Genomic DNA, 18,050 nt, shown 5'->3' on the forward strand with positions numbered 1-18,050 from the left:
GAGATTCAGCAGGGCATTGTTTTGTGGTAGTATTTCCCTAGATTGCTGAATTAATTTCCATTTGAAAAATTACTTTGGATCTGCAGCTCCTAGGCAGCGCCCAGCATATTGCTCTTAATGTGCATTCCACAATGATAAAATAAAATGGGTTGTCAGTTTGATGGACCAATATTGAAAGAATATATATATGTATATATATATATATGCATATATACATATATTTTTAAAAGAAGGGTAGACAGGTTGGTGCTGTTTGTATATATCTGAAAATCCTACACATGGTTTGCTAGATTCTAAAATTTAAAAAAAATCAATATAGAATAAATTATCTTTTTCAAAACTGCAAAATATCCATCAGACTCTAAAAGCCTTTTGTAGTAACCTTTCAGGATCCTAAATTGTTGGTCGATTTAGAGAGCAAAATCTGTAATATGCCTTTATTCTTATCTCACAATAATGTCACAAACTTCTGGAAATTAGTGGCCAAATTAACATAACCCCATAATATTAATCTTTTTTTTTTGTTATCCTGGAAGATTTCTGAATTTATATAGTGAAGTTTTAACTTAAAACCAAGGAGTTTTTTTTTTTTTAAACCAAGGAATTTTAAAGTTCTCTTCTGATTGTTATTGTATGACTTACATAGTAGATTCCTGTATTCATTATAAAGATTTTTGTATTTCATCCTGGAGATTTGACACATGATTGCCACCCAACACGAATAATTCTGATGAGAAGTTTGAAAAACTCTTGCATATTGAGTGAGTTGAGTGAGGTTCAAAGGATTTCCTGTGACATTTGACTTTTTAAATTTTTTTTCCCTTCCTCCCTCCTTCATCTGTCAGCTACCTTATACTTGTTGGGTTTTTTTTTTTTTTCTCTGTTAGCATTTTGGGGTCATGATAAAACTCCAGTTGAACCAGATGAGGCAAAAAAAAAATTTTGTTCATGGTAGACCAGAATAACCCCAAACCAGGGTCTGTAGTGCCCCCAGGACTCTTTTTATCCCTTCTCTCATTTCTGCTTCCATGATCATGCTTCATCCTCTTTGAATATCTTTATGTCTGTTGTTTGTATCTATGACTTTCAGTAGCTTCTTGGACCATATCTTCCTAGTTTAGACAAGAAGGAAAGTATTCTGATTTATTAATATTTATTTATTCATGAGAGAGAGAGAGAAAGAGAGAGACAGAGACGCAGGCAGACGGAGAAACAGGCTACATGAAGGGAGCCCGACGTGGGACTCGATTCCTGGTCTCCAGGATCAGGCCCTGGGCTGAAGGCGGCACTAAACTGCTGAGCCACCTGGCTGCCCTGATTTGCTAATATTTAAATCCCAGAAAGGTCATTTTAGATTACTTATGTCTCAAAACCCAAATCCTGTGGCCATGAAAGCAGAGAAATGATAGACAGCAGTTCTGGAATGGTGGAGGAATATGGTGGTGGAGTTGATTTCAAGGGGAGGAGGATTAAGCAAATAAAGCTCAAAGTAACCACTACTCTATCATTTGCTGTGTACTTTGAGAAAAAAGGTACTCTGGGCCTATAAGGAGCTGAACATCTAATGACACAGCAGGTTTATAAACTGTTATCTTTAATACAGTGTACTTATGCAACAATAAAAGTTTTACATAGTTACCTGGGATCTTAGAGAAGATGAACCAACCTTCCTAGTCATAGGGAGATAGGAAGTGAGAAGAAGTGTGTATGGAGGGAAGGGGGGCAGGGAGATGTTGCCAAGAAGCCTTTGTAGTGATAGTCATGTTTACACTAAGTCTTGAAAAATATAGAAGAAGATGTCAGGTCAACAAAGAAGCAGGACATTTAGGCAAATGGAACAGCAAAGAAAAAAGAGCACACATAGTATGTTTATGACATGTGAGGGGTTCGATATAGTTCAAGCAAAGGGTAAATGCTGGGCTTGGTGGGAGGTGTCTGCAAAGAGAAGTAGGAATTGTGCTGTGAAGGGCCTTTGGGCCATGATAAGAAGTTTCAATTTATCTTGTATGTGGAAAGGCGCATACTGAGAGATTTTAAGTCTAATAGAAAAAATCTGGTTGGGCATCGATGTTGGTAAGTTAACATTACTGTGGATTAATATTTAAAGTGAAAATGGAAAATACATTGGAGCCTACACTTTAAATCTGCCTGGGGATCACCTGGAAGTAGACCCCACAGTCCAAATTCCTTAATGATTATTAGTTTAAAGTAGTGCTTCCAAATTTTTAAGATGTTACACACAGAGAAAATAATAATATTTATATTGCAAACTGGGAGAGTGTGGGCAGAGGTCACCAGCATAGAGTCTTGGCTGCTCTGGGCCCCATCTGTTAGCTACAGGGGAAGAGAGATGGATCCCTTCCCAGGCCATAACCCATTTGCTTCACACTACTTGAGAAGCTCTAGTGTAGAGATCTGAAGTAGAGTGAGGGCATGCTGTCTACAGAGTGGCAATCACTTGTTTCGATAGGGAGTACAAATAATGTTAAGAGTTGTTTATGGCAGTGAATTAAGATGAGGAATGTTTGAACCCTTGAAAATCTTTCAAGATTTCACATTTTGTGCTTCTTAACTAATAGGAAATTTTTATAGAGAAAAACTTACATATAGATGAAAAGTACTTAAAATATACATGTTGTATTATTACCCAGGTATGGCCAGACCATAAGTTCAGGAGACAACTGTCATTGAAAACATAATTACTCAGTTTTCAAGAGGAGAGGGCACAGGAGGAAGCCTGGGGTCAATTAGGAGGCAGAGGGGGAAAACATGGGCAAGAGCCTTTTTTAGTTTCTGTGGGGAGGAATAGGTGAGGCAGGGTAAGCAGGCTTAGGATGGGTTAGCTTGAATAATTTCAACAGGTTCTGAAGTGTAGGGGATATCCCTAGTTGTCTGGTGCTGGCTCTAGGATGGGGTGGGGATAGTGGCCCAGAAAGGGAAAGCTGACAGAAGAGGTAGTTGGAGTGTGGACTCGGGATGTGCTGGTTTGCATATGAAAGGCATGTCCCATGCAAATTGTTTGCTATCTCTAGGAATTAGCTAACCCTCAAAGATCAGTCACTTAGGTGTCAGCAAGATGTCAAAGCATTAGAAATACAGAAAATAAAAACCCATAGATTAATACAAAAAGGTAATAGTCTTGTACTATCTTCCACAGCATTTTTACATGCTACTTTTTGCTAAAATACCTTAGTAGAATGAAGACAAAAAAATTAAAATTCAGTCTAGAAGCAGGTGTTGAAAAGAAAGTATGGATAAGATTTTGAGAAAAAAAAGATTTCGATAGAAGATGCATTTATACAATAATGATAAAAATTGTATGAACCATAAAATCTCCTTTTTTATTGTCTAATGGTGAAAATAATCTTGACTTGCTGATAAAATGAGCCACTTAAACTCAAAATATTACATGAAATTAATGTTTGACATCTCCATAAGCTGTCAGTTATTCTAAAATTGAAACATTACCTATTAAGAGAGAAATATATAATTTGAAACATTAGTAAATAACTCAAAACTACTTGGGACATACTTTATGAATTTTTGGGGCAGACCTCTTTTTTCAATAATGCTTTGCTCAGGTAAATTTTATTTATTTATTTATTTATTTACTTGCTTATTTATTTATTTATTTATTCATTCATTCATTCATTCATTCATTCATGAGAGAGAAGCAGAGACACAGGCAAAGGGAGAAGCAGGCTCCATGCAGGAAGCCCAATATGGGACTCGATCCTGAGAGTTGATCCTGGTTACCCAGATCATACCCTGGGCCGGAGACAGGCACTAAACCTCTGAGCCACCCAGGCGTCCCAGCTTAGGTAAATTTTAAAATTAACTTTTCTCAAGTACTTACCAGCTGGGCAGTGGAGGTAGATAAGCAAGGAGCATGCTGGGTAGGAGTGGGAAGCTTGTCTAAAATTTATAAACTCAAAGGAGTCATTCATTTCATATCTATGTAAATTATTGGCTCATCATATAAAAGACTTTCAAACATTGCAAAACATTTAGAAGATTTAAAAACCTTATGCAAATCCATATTATGAGATATACCTATGTATCCAGACAATATATATGCATAAAAGAAAATATGTGATTAATAGAAGTGCATTATTGTAATGGAAACTTTTTGTGTAGTCTTAACTTATTATTCATAGAGTTAATAGGTACTGTAATTATTTCTCTGTAGTGATTTTATTTTTCATTTTGTCATTAGTTTTCAGATTTTCTAAATGGCACACTTATCTCATATACCAAATAGAGATATAGTCAGAAAAAGGCTCCAAACAATTAAATTCAGACATTTGCATTGTATATGCTGCTTAAAATTTATTTCTTCAGTCTCCTTGGCTGTTTAGTTTAGTGATATATATGAAATTTTCAATGTTCTAAAGTGTAGCTAGGAAAATTCTTAATTTATGATGTTCATAATATTTTTACTGGCAATAGAGATGCATCAGTAAGCATATTACAAAAACCACTTGAATTTTTGTTCCATTTATTATTAGAAATGTTATAGCCCTACTGACCACAATTAACCTATGAGCATTTCTCTGTGCTTCTTTTCTTAAAAAAAGAAACCTATTTATATACCAATCAATTTAATTTAAAAGAAAGAGAATTAAAGTCTTTATCGTAGACATATTATCATGATTTATTTGGTATTTGTGGTTGAGGTACTGGGATCTCAATTGATGGAAACTGATGATAGTGAAATGAAAGGTTGGAGAAAATGCTGTCTGGTCTCATGAGGAAGGTACTACATAAAAATTGTATTACATAGTAAACATTTTTAAATAATGCAGCTGATTCTCAGAATTAGGTGTTTATTTATTTATTTTTATTTATTTATGATAGTCACAGAGAGAGAGAGAGAGAGGCAGAGACACAGGGAGAGGGAGAAGCAGGCTCCATGCACCGGGAGCCCGACGTGGGATTCAATCCTGGGTCTCCAGGATCGCGCCCTCGGCCAAAGGCAGGCGCCAAACCGCTGCACCACTCAGGGATCCTGAATTAGGTGTTTAAACATATTCTTAAGAAGAGGAGATTTTATCAGAGTATCATTAGGATGGCAATGCTACAGGTACACCTGAATTAGGAAAAAGAACATATTTTAGAAGTAACTTTTAGGCTGAATTATATAGAATTTATCAGAAATTACAGTAGTTCATAACACAGTGCCTCCAATTATGATGAATCTTTAAGCTGAATTTGTTTTGGAATCTGCATGTATAATATTGCTAATGCAAATATTTTATTTCTGATGGCAGGGATGGAAATGTCCTGTTACATCATCTCCTGCCAATGCAAAATAGACTCCTGAAGTCTGGTTATGATGGCTTTGTCGACAGAGTCCTGCTTTAACAGTACTGCTTTAACATTGTTGGGTCAAATTTAAGTGTTGGGAAAAAATATTTTAATGTGATTGTCCTATTAAGCACAGCAGTAGGGTCAAGTGTCACCATTGTCATTTTCAGGTAACCCAATTACATGTTAGGTGACTCAGCAGAGGTGTCAAAACCACATAAACTGCCTGTACAACACTCAAAAATACTTCACAAATCTTTGATGTTATTTAGGTTGATATGCAAATTATCTAGCCCAGCATGTTCAAAGAGTCACTATGCAGCTACATCAAAGATCAAAAGCAATGTCAGTTGTTATTCTACTGAACTTCAAAGACTAATAAAAATTCACAAAGAAAGTTAAATGAAAAAAATATTTTATATTTAATACCAGGAGCTCTGGAAAAATAGAAGGCGTCAAGTCTTGGCTGAACTAAAGCTGTTTTTGTTTAAAAGTTCTCTAGCAAAAAAAAAAAAAAAAAAAAAATTCTCTAGCTAGTCCTCCCTGCAGACTCTCCTGACTCAGTCCCTGTGAAGGTCCAGATGAAAAGGAATTCTTACAATGCAACCACAATATGAAACCAAAACTTAACCTATTGCCAAAATCTGAGAGGAATGTTCAGTAACTAAAACGGTGGAAAGGGGTTTTAAAGTGTGGGAAATAGACTCCTAATTTTATGATGTTTTACTATGATTTGATCTCCCTGAAAAGGGTAGAAAAATAATTTTATTTCTCCTTCAGATCACCTTGTCACTTTTTCTCTCCAGATGTGATCACGTCAGAGGGTCTAAAGCAACAAAAACCTGGGTTAGTACTAAATTGTTCTAGCCTCCCCCTAAGTCCCATATACACGGTAAAGGCAGTCAAAGGGATATTAAGCAGGAGGAGGGTGGTTGTGTACAGTATTTACTGCTGATTTTATGTTGCCTTCTAGTAACCATGCAGCATACAAGTCAAGTTCTTAAGAGAGGATGCGTGGAGCCATGGTATCAATCCTTTCTGTGGCCTGTAATGTCCCGACTCTACTGTGAAAAGGATGGGAAAGTTAGTGAATGTGAGAGGTAGCAGGAAGTCCCACTTCAATGCAGAGGGACCTCACTAGATTAAAAATTACTAGTATATTGTGAGTGGACCTAAGAACATGTTTATTTATTTGCCAGAACATTATAAATCATAGAGAGATTTATTAGGACAAAGCTGGGGGCAGGGGCAAAGGTTAATTTGCTCATTTGCCATCACTAAATGTTTTCTATCAATAAATGTTGAGAGTCTGGGTGGGTATGAATTACTCAGTGTTGACTCATTGAAGAGAAAAGAAAATCTATCTTAGAGATTATGAAAAATTATCTGGGAAAGAAAGACCTAGGAGAAAAAAGGGGCACCTGGGTGACCCAGTTAGTTAAGCCTCTGCCTTTGACTCAAGTCATGATCTCAGGGTCTTGGGATCCAGCTCCCTGTCCAGCTCTCTGTTTAATGGGGAGTCTGCTTCTCCCTCTCCCTGTGCACCCCCCTACCCCCACTCGAGTGTGCATGTGTTCTCTCTCTCTCAAATAAATAAATCTAAAAAGAGAGAGAGAGAGAGAGAGAGAGAGAGAGAGAGAGAGAGAGAGAGACACCTAGGAGAAAAAAAAAGTAGTCTTAAGAATTAGATTTTGGAAAAATAATTGGTATTTCTGATATGATGCCAAAAGATACATCTACTTCCATATCTGTGTCTCTCTATATATATGCAAGCTGAGATGATAATTCAATATCTGGATTAAAATTCACACTGGAGACAGTAAAAGACAGATTTGACACTGCAGAAAATTGAATTAGTAATGTGAACAATGAGTAGCTCTTTCAGAATGCACAGAAAAAGGCAAAATAGTAAAAAAGACGAGAAAGGCATAATAGATCTGAAATGCCAAAAATAGAAAGTCCATCTCAAGATTATACATGTTCCAGAGACTAGAATAATTGGATCAGAAACACTCATAAAAGATAATTGTTGAAAATGGGTTGATAATGGCAGTCAAAAGAATGCTCTATGTTCTAGACAATATCAATACAAAGAAATCTATAGGTAGGCACATTTTAGTAATACTTAAAAAAATTCCAGTAGAGTTACAAAATATTTCAAAAGCATTGAGGTCATAAAAAGCAGCTTCTTTGTAACAATAAAAATCATGAAAGACAAATACCATATGATTTTACTCATATGTGGAATTTAAGAAACAAACAGATGAACATAGGGAGAATGATGGAAAAATAAAATAAGACAAAATCCAAGAGAGAGACAAACCATAAGCGACTCTTGACTCTAGTAAACACACTGAGGATTGCTGGAGGGAAGAAGGGGGAACTGGGGTAACTGAATGATGGGCATTAAGGAGGGCACATGATATAATGAGCACTGAGTGTATATGCAACTGATGAATCACTAAACTCTATCTCTGAAACTAATAATACACTATATGTTAATTAATTGATTTTAAATTAAAAAAAGAAAAAAATCGTGACATTGGATGACTCCTCTGTTATGAATATATTGGTAGGAACATGATGAAACAACCAATTTAGTCTAATTTTCTATAAAACTCAGGGGAAGGGGATCCCTGGGTGGCTCAGCGGTTTGGTGCCTGCCTTTGGCCCAGGGCATGATCCTGGGGTCCCGGGATCGAGTCCCACGTCAGGCTCCTGGCATGGAGCCTGCTTCTCCCTCTGCCTGTGTCTCTGCCTCTCTCTCTCTCTCTCTCTATGTCTATCATCAATAAATAAATAAAATCTTAAAAAAAAAAAACTCAGAGGGGAAAAGCTTTAATTCAAAAATATTTTTAGAAAACCAATTCTCTTATGAATAAAGACAGCAAAATTTATTTTTATGTAAGCAAATTCTCAGAAAATACATCACTCTTGTATTTTTTAAAGTAACGTGAAAATATACATCAGTGAACCAAAAGACATAAAAATTAAGAATTAAAAAAAAAAGTATTCCTTGAAAAACATTTAGGGCCCTTACTTTTTGTGGAGTAATATATTAAACCCATGGAATTTAGTGTTTACAGATGGATTTGGAGTCCAGGTTAGCACGTTACTTCTCCATACTTCCCCCAGCTCTTCCAGTCCCTTTGCAGTACCAGGAATTCTGAAGTGCCTGCAATAGTCATCGACAGTTCAGAAGGGCCATCTTACCACATAGCCTGAAGCCAGACTGCCTCAGTTAAGTCCAGTTGCTGAAAATCTGATTATATGAGAAAGTTGTTTTACCTATCTGTGCCTTAGTTTCCTGTCTGTTAAATGGGGGTAATAGCAGTACCTATCTCATAGAGTTAATAAGAAGTATATGAATTAGCATCACTGACATTAGCTATTGTTATTTCAGATTTTGAAATAACACTTCTTATTATATCTTTTACATACGTAAATTGGAGAAATGAATAAAAAACAACATAACAATATTCTCTGATGTGAAGAGAGTCTAATCTACTTTTTATACTGCGTAATACAGAGCAGGTGCAACATGAATCCCTTCTCTGCCACTTCTTAGTGGTGTGAATTTGTACAAGTTACTGAAACTTTCTAAACCTCAGTTGTAGAATCGGGTAAATGATTTTGATATATAGGTAGCATGACTAGATCAACTTGTTTTGCTCTGGATGTTTTCAGGTTTTGCACCTGAGATTTCACATCCTAAAAACTCCTCAATGCAGACAAACTGAGACCACTGGTCACTCTCCTATAGGGTTAAGAAGATCATATAAATACATAGTATATGATCTTAAAACCTGTGTGTTCAATAAATGTTTTCCATTACTTATATTCATTTTTGTAATAAGCCTTCAAAATCCATTGTGAATCTTATATGTCCAACACATAATTTGTTCTCACCACTTGTTAAGAACTCAGCTGCCACAAATGGCTGGTGGCTATCATGTTGGACAGCCTAGCATTAGAGTGGTACTAGAGTAAGTTAGGAGATAGGTACCTCCCAAAATTTGTTCTTTCCTCTACCAAGAAAATGATGATAGATTTTCATCTTTTTTATTTTACGCACTCATTCAAGATTTCCAAATCCATGAGTTCTTTGTGAAGTCAGATATCGTAGTTAGATGATGAGGTAAAAGGATGTTAGTTTATTTCATATTTGGGATTATCCACAACATTGATCAGCAACTTGGTGTATATGTAAGGTTTTATTCAACCACTTTGCTGAAAGAAACCAAGCTAAAATGCGTATGGCTGAGAAAACCTGTGGCTAATTTTATTGCTTACTTGTTGTTTAAATATTGGGGTGCTTGGATGGCTCAGTTATGTGGCCAGTTCTTGATTTAGGTTAGGTCATGATCTTAGGGTTCTGGGATTGAGCCTATATACTGGAGATTTCTCTTCCTCTCCCTCTGCCCCTACCCCTGCTCATGCTTTCCTCTATCCCCCTTTCTCTCACTAGAATAAATAAATAAATCTTTAAAAAAGCAAATGGCTTAAATGTAGCTTGTATTTACAAATTATTCTGGGCTAGAGAGCAACCTTGATTCTTTGGTCATCCTTTTCCTTGTCTGAAAACAGTGTTTGCCCGAGAGATTATTAATCACAATAAATACAAAATGGCAGTAGCTTAAGCTTAATGCTTTCAAATTTCATATAAGTTGTCTATACTCCAGACAACTATGATCAGGTCATAGAGATTGTTGTTTTGTAATCCTACAGGATATCAGAAACTTGTCAAGCTCTTCCTTAGCCAGTACTAAACTTTACACATTCTGCCTTAGACCTATGGACGCTGCATGTTATGTAGTCAGTAACAGTATCATTAAAGAAGGAAATGAAGGTAATTGGATCTTATCGTCCTTTCATACTGAGTCCTGGTTATAAAATGAAAAGAAGATAGCCCTTCCTAAACTTTCTTAATATCCTATAACCTCTAATTATACCCAGTTAATGAAACCAAGAGAGTCAGCTCAAATTAGGCTTAGTTTTTTTCTACATATTTCCAAACTTGTTCAGTGATTTTTAGAATAGATTCTAAAATCTATTTTCCAGTTATTTTAGATTAAAGGTAGGAGGTAGAAGTTGAGACCATCTGGCCTAGGGTGGCAAGTTCCATCTCAGATTCCAACTGTAATTGATTATTAGTGGCTGTATATAAGGCTAAGGAGAACTGTGAAGTCTGGTACAGTTCTCTGTAAAAGATCAACTAAAGATGTCGGCCTCGGCTGTGAGAAGAGGGAGCACTTGTGCACATTGTTACCTCTCATTAACAGCAATCCTCACAGAGAGGGAGCTCCTCGCCTAGTAGGGGAAAGGTGACAGAGGTGCAATCATTATTTCAGCAGGCCGTCTGGAGCTGCAGGCAGTATTGTGTGGAAAACTGGGTCAGCAGGATGCTAAGCCTGAAGGAAAATTTGCTGTTGGAATTCTACAAAAGGAGTTATAATCCTGGCACAAATGCTCACAGGGGCCATTCTTAGGGAAATAGCTTGCCTGAGCATACTGTAAGTGCCAGCATGTTTGTTTATGTTACAACCAGTGGGCATTAGTGGAGTGTGGAATGATGATGCCAAAGAAGGTCAATTTTTAAAAGGGGCAGTGTTCTACAACATCATACATACGTGTAAGATAATATCACAGTATTCTAAAGTCAATTTTATCAGCATTGTAATGGAGAGTAGTTTATATTTGGGTCTTACAAAAATATTATCTTTGAGATGTACAGTCATAGACTATAAGAACTACAAGTAATTTTATATAATCCATTTTCATTATTTAGCAAATAGACAAATGGTCCAAGAAAGATGGGTGAACTCCAACATCCAGAACTTTATATGTATCAGAACTGTGTCCAAAATAAGATATCTTGGTTCTTTTTTTAAAAAAATATTTTATTTATTTATTCATGACAGACACACAGAGAGAGGCAGGGACACAGGCAGAGGGAAAAAGCAGGCTCCCTGTGGGGATCCTGATGCGGGACTCGATCCCAAGATTATGACCTGAGTGAAAGGCAGATGCTCAACCACTGAGCCACCCAGGTGGCCCAGGTCTCCTAGTTCTGATAGTATTTGATTTCTTTCTTTTTTTCCCCCAAGATTTATTTATTTATTTATTTCAGAGAGAGAGTGAGAGAGCACAAGCAGGAGGAGGATGGGTGGGATGGCACAGAGGGAGAGGAGAAGCAGACTCCCTGCTAAGTGGGGAGCCCAATATGGGGATCACTGTGGGGCTCAACATGGGGCTTGATCCCATGAGCCTGAGATCAGCATCTGAGCCAAAATCAAGAGTCAGATGCTCAACTGACTGAGCCACCCAGGCGCCCTAGTATTTGATTTCTGTAAGGGATCACAATTTGAGTATCAGAGGCCTGCTAGGACCCCTTAAAGGTGATTTATTTCATTTTACTTCCCATTGGTAGAAGTTTCCTAAGATTATTATGAACAGGTATTTTTTAATTGTCTTTAAAGATCCCTAGGATACTCTATTGTTTCTGTCACTTAAATATAAAAGGGAATTTATTTTCTTTATCTCTTACCTGTTCTCTGCTTCACTACTTTCCTTGAACCACTTATTTTAGAGAAACAGATTCTTTAACATTTTTCATATATTACCTCATCTTTTAAAGTATATAAGTAGTTTCAATGTAGTCATATATTTTAGGTAAGAAAAATCTATAACTAGTAAAAATTATGTATTTATAATATATAATTTAGAGCTCTCTTTATTCTATTGCATCTTAATGTCTAGTGACTGGATGACTCAGTGGAAAAAAGACCATTAATCATAATTATATGTAAAACTCAGTTTGGGAGTGCAATAAAATGTCTTGGTTTTAGTCAAAAGATAATATCTGTATTCATTCATTAAGCATTCTGAGTACTATGTACTAGTTACTTGGTCCAGTAAAAAATCAACATGAAATACACATTCAATACTCATAGCTTCAAGGTAAAATGCACAAATAAAAATGAAAGTGCTATATTTCATATAAATAACATGGATAAAATGCTATTGGAGTACAGAAAATATAGTCTGAAGACCTCATGGATGAGATGCCATCTGAACCTTGTAGATAATTTCCGAGGCAGACAACACATACAAGAGAAGGGACATAAGCAAAAAATGAGGAGATATAATGCCATTTTATCCCATTGGATATGTGAAGATTTGGTTGGAAGCTTGCTGTAGAACACACTAAAAACTTTGTCTGTTTTCACCAGAATAATGTGCCAGTTTTTTGTAGCAATGTTATTTCTCTTGGAACAAGAAATGCTTAGTACCACAGCACCTCCAGACTGCACTGAGAAGGGGCTCTGCAGCCATCCCTGCTTCCAGTATTTATAAAGAAAGATTAAAGCCATGTTGACTACCTTGCAGCCACTGGAGCTAACGAACCCTTCATTGTGTCTGTCTTCCCAGGAGAGAATTCAGCAAAGCAGAGAGATTTGGTTTTCTTTTGATATGCAGTTACACCATCCATTCTATTAAATAATTTTGAAAAATATACCCTCGCTTTAATTCGTTGGGGGATATAAATTATTCTCAGGAATAATATAATGAACTGTACAGTTACTTTGACCTATTAAAAAGGTGTTACCAGTAAAAGAAAAATGAATAATGAATAGCCTGGTATGAGTGAAGTGCAGGGTGTATGGTATGAAGTAGCAGAAGATGATTCTAGAAAAGTCTATATCCTTGGGACTATATCCTTGAGACTTGGACAGTCATCATACTTTTTAAACAGAAAAGTGGTATAATAAGATGTATATTTCCAAAGATAACAGTAGTGGTAGCATAGAGGATAGATTGAAGAGGGGAAAGAAGTTGCAAAGAACTGAAGCTGGGGATGGCTTAGGGGCCCCATGGTCTCATATTTGCCTCATTCTTCCTTGTTCTATTTCTAGTGGTTCATTTTATTTATAGGTTGTTCCAATTCCTTAAGACCACTTATAAGGTTAGTCATGATCTGGTCCCTGCCTGCCTTCAAGGCTTGGTCCACCCTCCTCTTCCCATTCCTCCAGGGTCCAGGCTGCTTGTCTTCCATTTTACTCATGTTGCAAAGTCCTTCCTGTCTCAGAGCTTTTACACATCTTGGTGCTTCCCACCTAAACTACTTATTCCCTCCCCCCTTTGCATGGCCAACTAATTAGTTTTTTTTTAATATTTTATTTATTTATGACAGATACAGAGAGAGAGAGAGGCAGAGACACAGGCAGAGGGAGAAGCAGGCTCCATGCACCGGGAGCCCGATGTGGGATTCGATCCCGGGTCTCCAGGGTCACGCCCTGGGGCAAAGGCAGGCGCCAAACCGCTGCGCCACCCAGGGATCCCAACTAATTAGTTTTTTAAGTTGCAGCTTGGAGTCGCTTCTTTGAGTTGCTTCTCTATACTTCCTTCCCTCAAAACACATAGGCATGAATGCAAAACATATGTCATTGCTAGTCCTTTCACATCCCTTCTTCATCTTCTCCTTTGTGCAAGATCATATAAAATTAAAGCCTGGTCTAGATTGGGAAATAATTCCTCATGCAGCTGTTTGCTTATTATCATTCTCCTTCACCAGGAAAGCTTTTGGACTGTCACATGTTGTCTGTTGCTTTATGTGCTCAATATATCTGTATGGATAAATGAACATGGTTACCAGTCTAGAGGCTACCCACCATTATTGCCCAGCACCAGCTGGCTGTAGTCTTTGTATGTGTGAAACAGAGGGAGAGAGAAGAGAAAGGTTCCGATTTAGTTACTCTTGCATCATGTTTTCTTATCTGGGGACGGAGGTGTCAGGGTTGCTGAGTGTGATGCTTACTCAGCAGGAGTGATAGTCACTTAGGAGATTTAGTAACGTTGGGAATAGCACGGCAGATACCCTAGAGTATACTTAACATGTTGGTAACCAGATAGGAGGAGCTGAGAAGTTCACAGACAGATATGTAACAGACATTTAAGAATAAAAAGCAAGCTATGCAGATAGAGGCTGACTGACCGTGCAAAAATAAAGGCTCAAAATTATTTAGATTCTATTCGATGACTAGCTGTGAGTCAATGGTGTAATGCTGCCACTTGAAATTTTAATGACTGAAATATGTGAAGAGGAAGATATTACGTAACTACTTCCCGTGGTCATCATTTACCATAGTACATCTGTTTTAGGCTCTTCTTATCATCAAATGGTAAAAGAGAAAGAGATTGATGTAGAGATGAATAACAATACTGTGAAAATTGCGCTTAGGATAATAATGCAAAGAAGAATATTTGGAAAGATGTAATCTTTACAGTTGGTTTGATTTTTTAAAAAGTATTTAAGCATAGAATATCTACCCAACAGTTGTAATTACTAGTAAGGAACAAAAGGAAATAGTGTAAAGTATCATATTTATTAACAAGATTATAAGTTTGAAGATAAGGATTGTGTATTCATCGTTACTGAATGTGTATTCACATTCATATCGTTACTGCCTCGATGCCTAACATAGGTTTTGGCAAATAGGAAATGCTGACTTAATGTAAGGATAAATGAAAAAGTAAGTGCTGGTTATTTTTAAAAAAGATTTTATTTATTTATTCATGACAGAGAGAGAGAGAGAAAGAGAAAGAGAGAGAGAGGCAGAGACATAGGCAGAGGGAGAAGCAGGCTCCATGCAGGGAGCCCGACGTGGGACTTGATTCTGGGACCCCAGGATCACACCCTGAGTTAAAGGCAGGTGCTAAACTCCTGAGCCACCCAGGGATCCCCAGTGCTGTTATTTAATGTTTATACTCATGTACTTCTCTAGAAATAAGACCAAGTGTAATAGTTGATATATGAGTGTTTATAATGGGAGGCACTGTCCTAAGATGTTTATATGCCTTGAATATAATATATAATAATAATATAATATATAGTTGAATTTTTGTAACAACTTAAAATGTGGGCTTTATTCTTATTCAGGTATTGTGAAGCCAACAGATCAAATGACTCTAATTGATAGTTATCCACAGTTCCCAGGAGGAGGGGGCACACAATGCCACTCAGGACCATATGAGACAGTACAAAGGTCAGTCAGGAGGCAAAGGGGTGAAGGGAGAGCATGGACAACAGTCTTTATTATGGTTTTCACCGGAGGTCATGGGCAAGGCAAGGTAAAACAGACTGAGCAGGCTTAGGATTGGATAGTTGAAATAATTTCTGAAGGCTCTGGGCTATCAAAGTGATTCTTAGCTGTTCAGTACCTGGCCCTGTGATGTTTTAAGGCAGGCAGAAAGTGTCCTAGACTGCAGGAGCCTGATAAAAAGAGGTGGGTGGAGGTATGGATTTGTGATTTGCTGGTTTGCATATCCAAGTTGTTCTCACAGGTAAGTTGTTCCCTCTCTCGAATTAGCTAACCTTAGGATAGTCAGTCCACAGGGTCCCAAGATGTCAAAGTATCCTAACATACAGAAAATGATTTTTAAAATGCAAATAATGCACAACCTCATGAGGTAGGAATTGCTATTATACAAACTTTCAGATGAGCATGGAAGGGAGAGGCTAAGTGATTTTCCTAAGGAAACTCAATTAGTAAATGGCTAAGCTGGGTTTTAGACCAGACAGGAAGGCTTCAGAGACTCAGTTTTTAACTGTTGTGCTATGTATGTCCCATATGCACTTAAGCAACTATTAAATAAGACCAAAAACCCTACGTAGTAAAAGTATACACAGAACCAAACAACCCAGAGCTGATTTAATAAAGCCATGAATATAAATGTGCTTAGTTTGGTTATTAAAATCTTGGTGAGGATGGACCATTAGATTAGGGAGAACTTTTACTTTCTTTTTTCTCTTATTAGAAAGACTTTATAGATGATGTTTGTTTTGGTTTGTTTTGTTATTGGTTTTGGTTTTGTTCTAGGATGAAGAAAGATGGATACTTCTGGGACACAATAAAAGCTATGTTTATATCTTCTACAATATTATGACTTTTTTTACACGAGTTTTCCATGTTAGACACTGGCCATGTATGGTAGAGACTATCTTATTCACCTTAGTATCTACCTAATACCTGCCTATATAATAGGCATTGTCCCAGAATGTGTCAAATATTGAAACTCTAGTGGTAGAGTAGTTTATGGATTGAGGGATGATGACATAGGTTAGAAATACATAGAGGCAAATAGATATGAAGTGCAGGGTTTTTGAAGACAGTGGCCTGGCCTGGATTCCTTTGAACTCCATATTTTAAACTCAATTTCTTCCTTATGTAATAGTCCAGAAAATACTATTGAAGGGAAATAGGTACTTAGAGAGCCTGAGACTATTTCCTTTATTCAGCAGGCCAACATACTCCCAAGATCATTGTTCCCATGGTCTTTACTCATTAGTTATACAAGTGGGAGCTCTTAGAGAGTCCCAGCTGTGCTGATGCCAAGTTCAAAGAACTTGGAGAGATCATGATGGGAGACAGTTAAATATTTAAAGGTAATAAAAGGAGCAAGGATTAGTATTGCAATAAAATGCCATTAAACTAAAAAAAAATCAAATTAGCATATTTCTGTGTAGGATTGGTGGTTCATTTTATATCCCTTAATCTGTAGGATGGTATTTGTTTCTCTTGGGAAAACACTTCACCAAACATATTAGAGTTAATTGCATTTAGCTATTTTAGACTGTGAAATGAATGTGCATTGAATATTAGACTGTTCATACCACAGTGTTTTGCAGAAAGTGAAAAGCAAAAGGGCATATTTCCACATGTTTATTTAAATTTTAATTGCATTTTGAAGAAACTCAGAAGCTTATAGTTAAAATTTGCAGATATGAGAATCTGGGTCATCATAGTACACAAATTCTATCACTAGAACTCTACATCAGTGTTTATGAGAAATGATTTAAACCATTTATCTTCCTATTGCTTAGCAAGCCAATAAAAATTCTTCAGAGAATTTTTATGCTAGATAAAATGGATTAATCCCATTTATCATATTTTATGGATTATTTATTTTTGGTGACTGCTTTGGTTCAGGTGATTCAAAACTCAGGTTTCATGAATAATTGCTACAGCTATTAATTAAAAATGTAGACTTTGGACTCATTTCCTTATATGACCCTGCAGAAGGCTATAGCTTTCAGCTCCCTGCTTTATATAAAGCCAACCCAGTTTGATTAACCATCTTTTTCTTTTATTAATATCTGTGGAGCAAGAAGAGAGCAAAAAATCAAAGAAATTTCTTTCTTTTTATGATCAATGTCAGACCAAACTGGACATGGCCTATTACTTTTATCATTTATTAGTTTTTGGTATTTCTTTGCCTGTTTTTATTTATTCTTATGTGAGCATCACAGCAATGGCAGCAGGATGTTAATTTGCCTGAGTCCCCTGTTTACTAGATAATTTTTAGCAAATGACCAAACTAATACTATTAGTTATTATGTGTTTAAAATATTTGAATTTCTATACTTTTCAGAGAAAATTTCACCCTCGCTTATATTTTCACTCATTTTCTCTCATTTCCCTTTATTCCCTTTCACTAATTTTTATATTCCCCAAATGAATGAGACCATATAATGTTTGTCCTTTTCCAATTGACTTATTTCACTCAGCATAATACCCTCCAGGTACATCCACCTCGAAGCAAATGGTATTTGTCGTTCCTAATGGCTGAGTAATATTCCATTGTATACGTAGACCACATCTTCTTTATCCATTCATCTTTCGGTGGACACCAAAGCTCCTTCCACAGTTTGGCTATTGTGGACATTGCTGCTATAAACATCG

Source organism: Canis lupus, chromosome 36 (genome assembly GCF_011100685.1).
Source record: "Canis lupus familiaris isolate Mischka breed German Shepherd chromosome 36, alternate assembly UU_Cfam_GSD_1.0, whole genome shotgun sequence".
Lineage (NCBI taxonomy): Eukaryota > Metazoa > Chordata > Mammalia > Carnivora > Canidae > Canis > Canis lupus.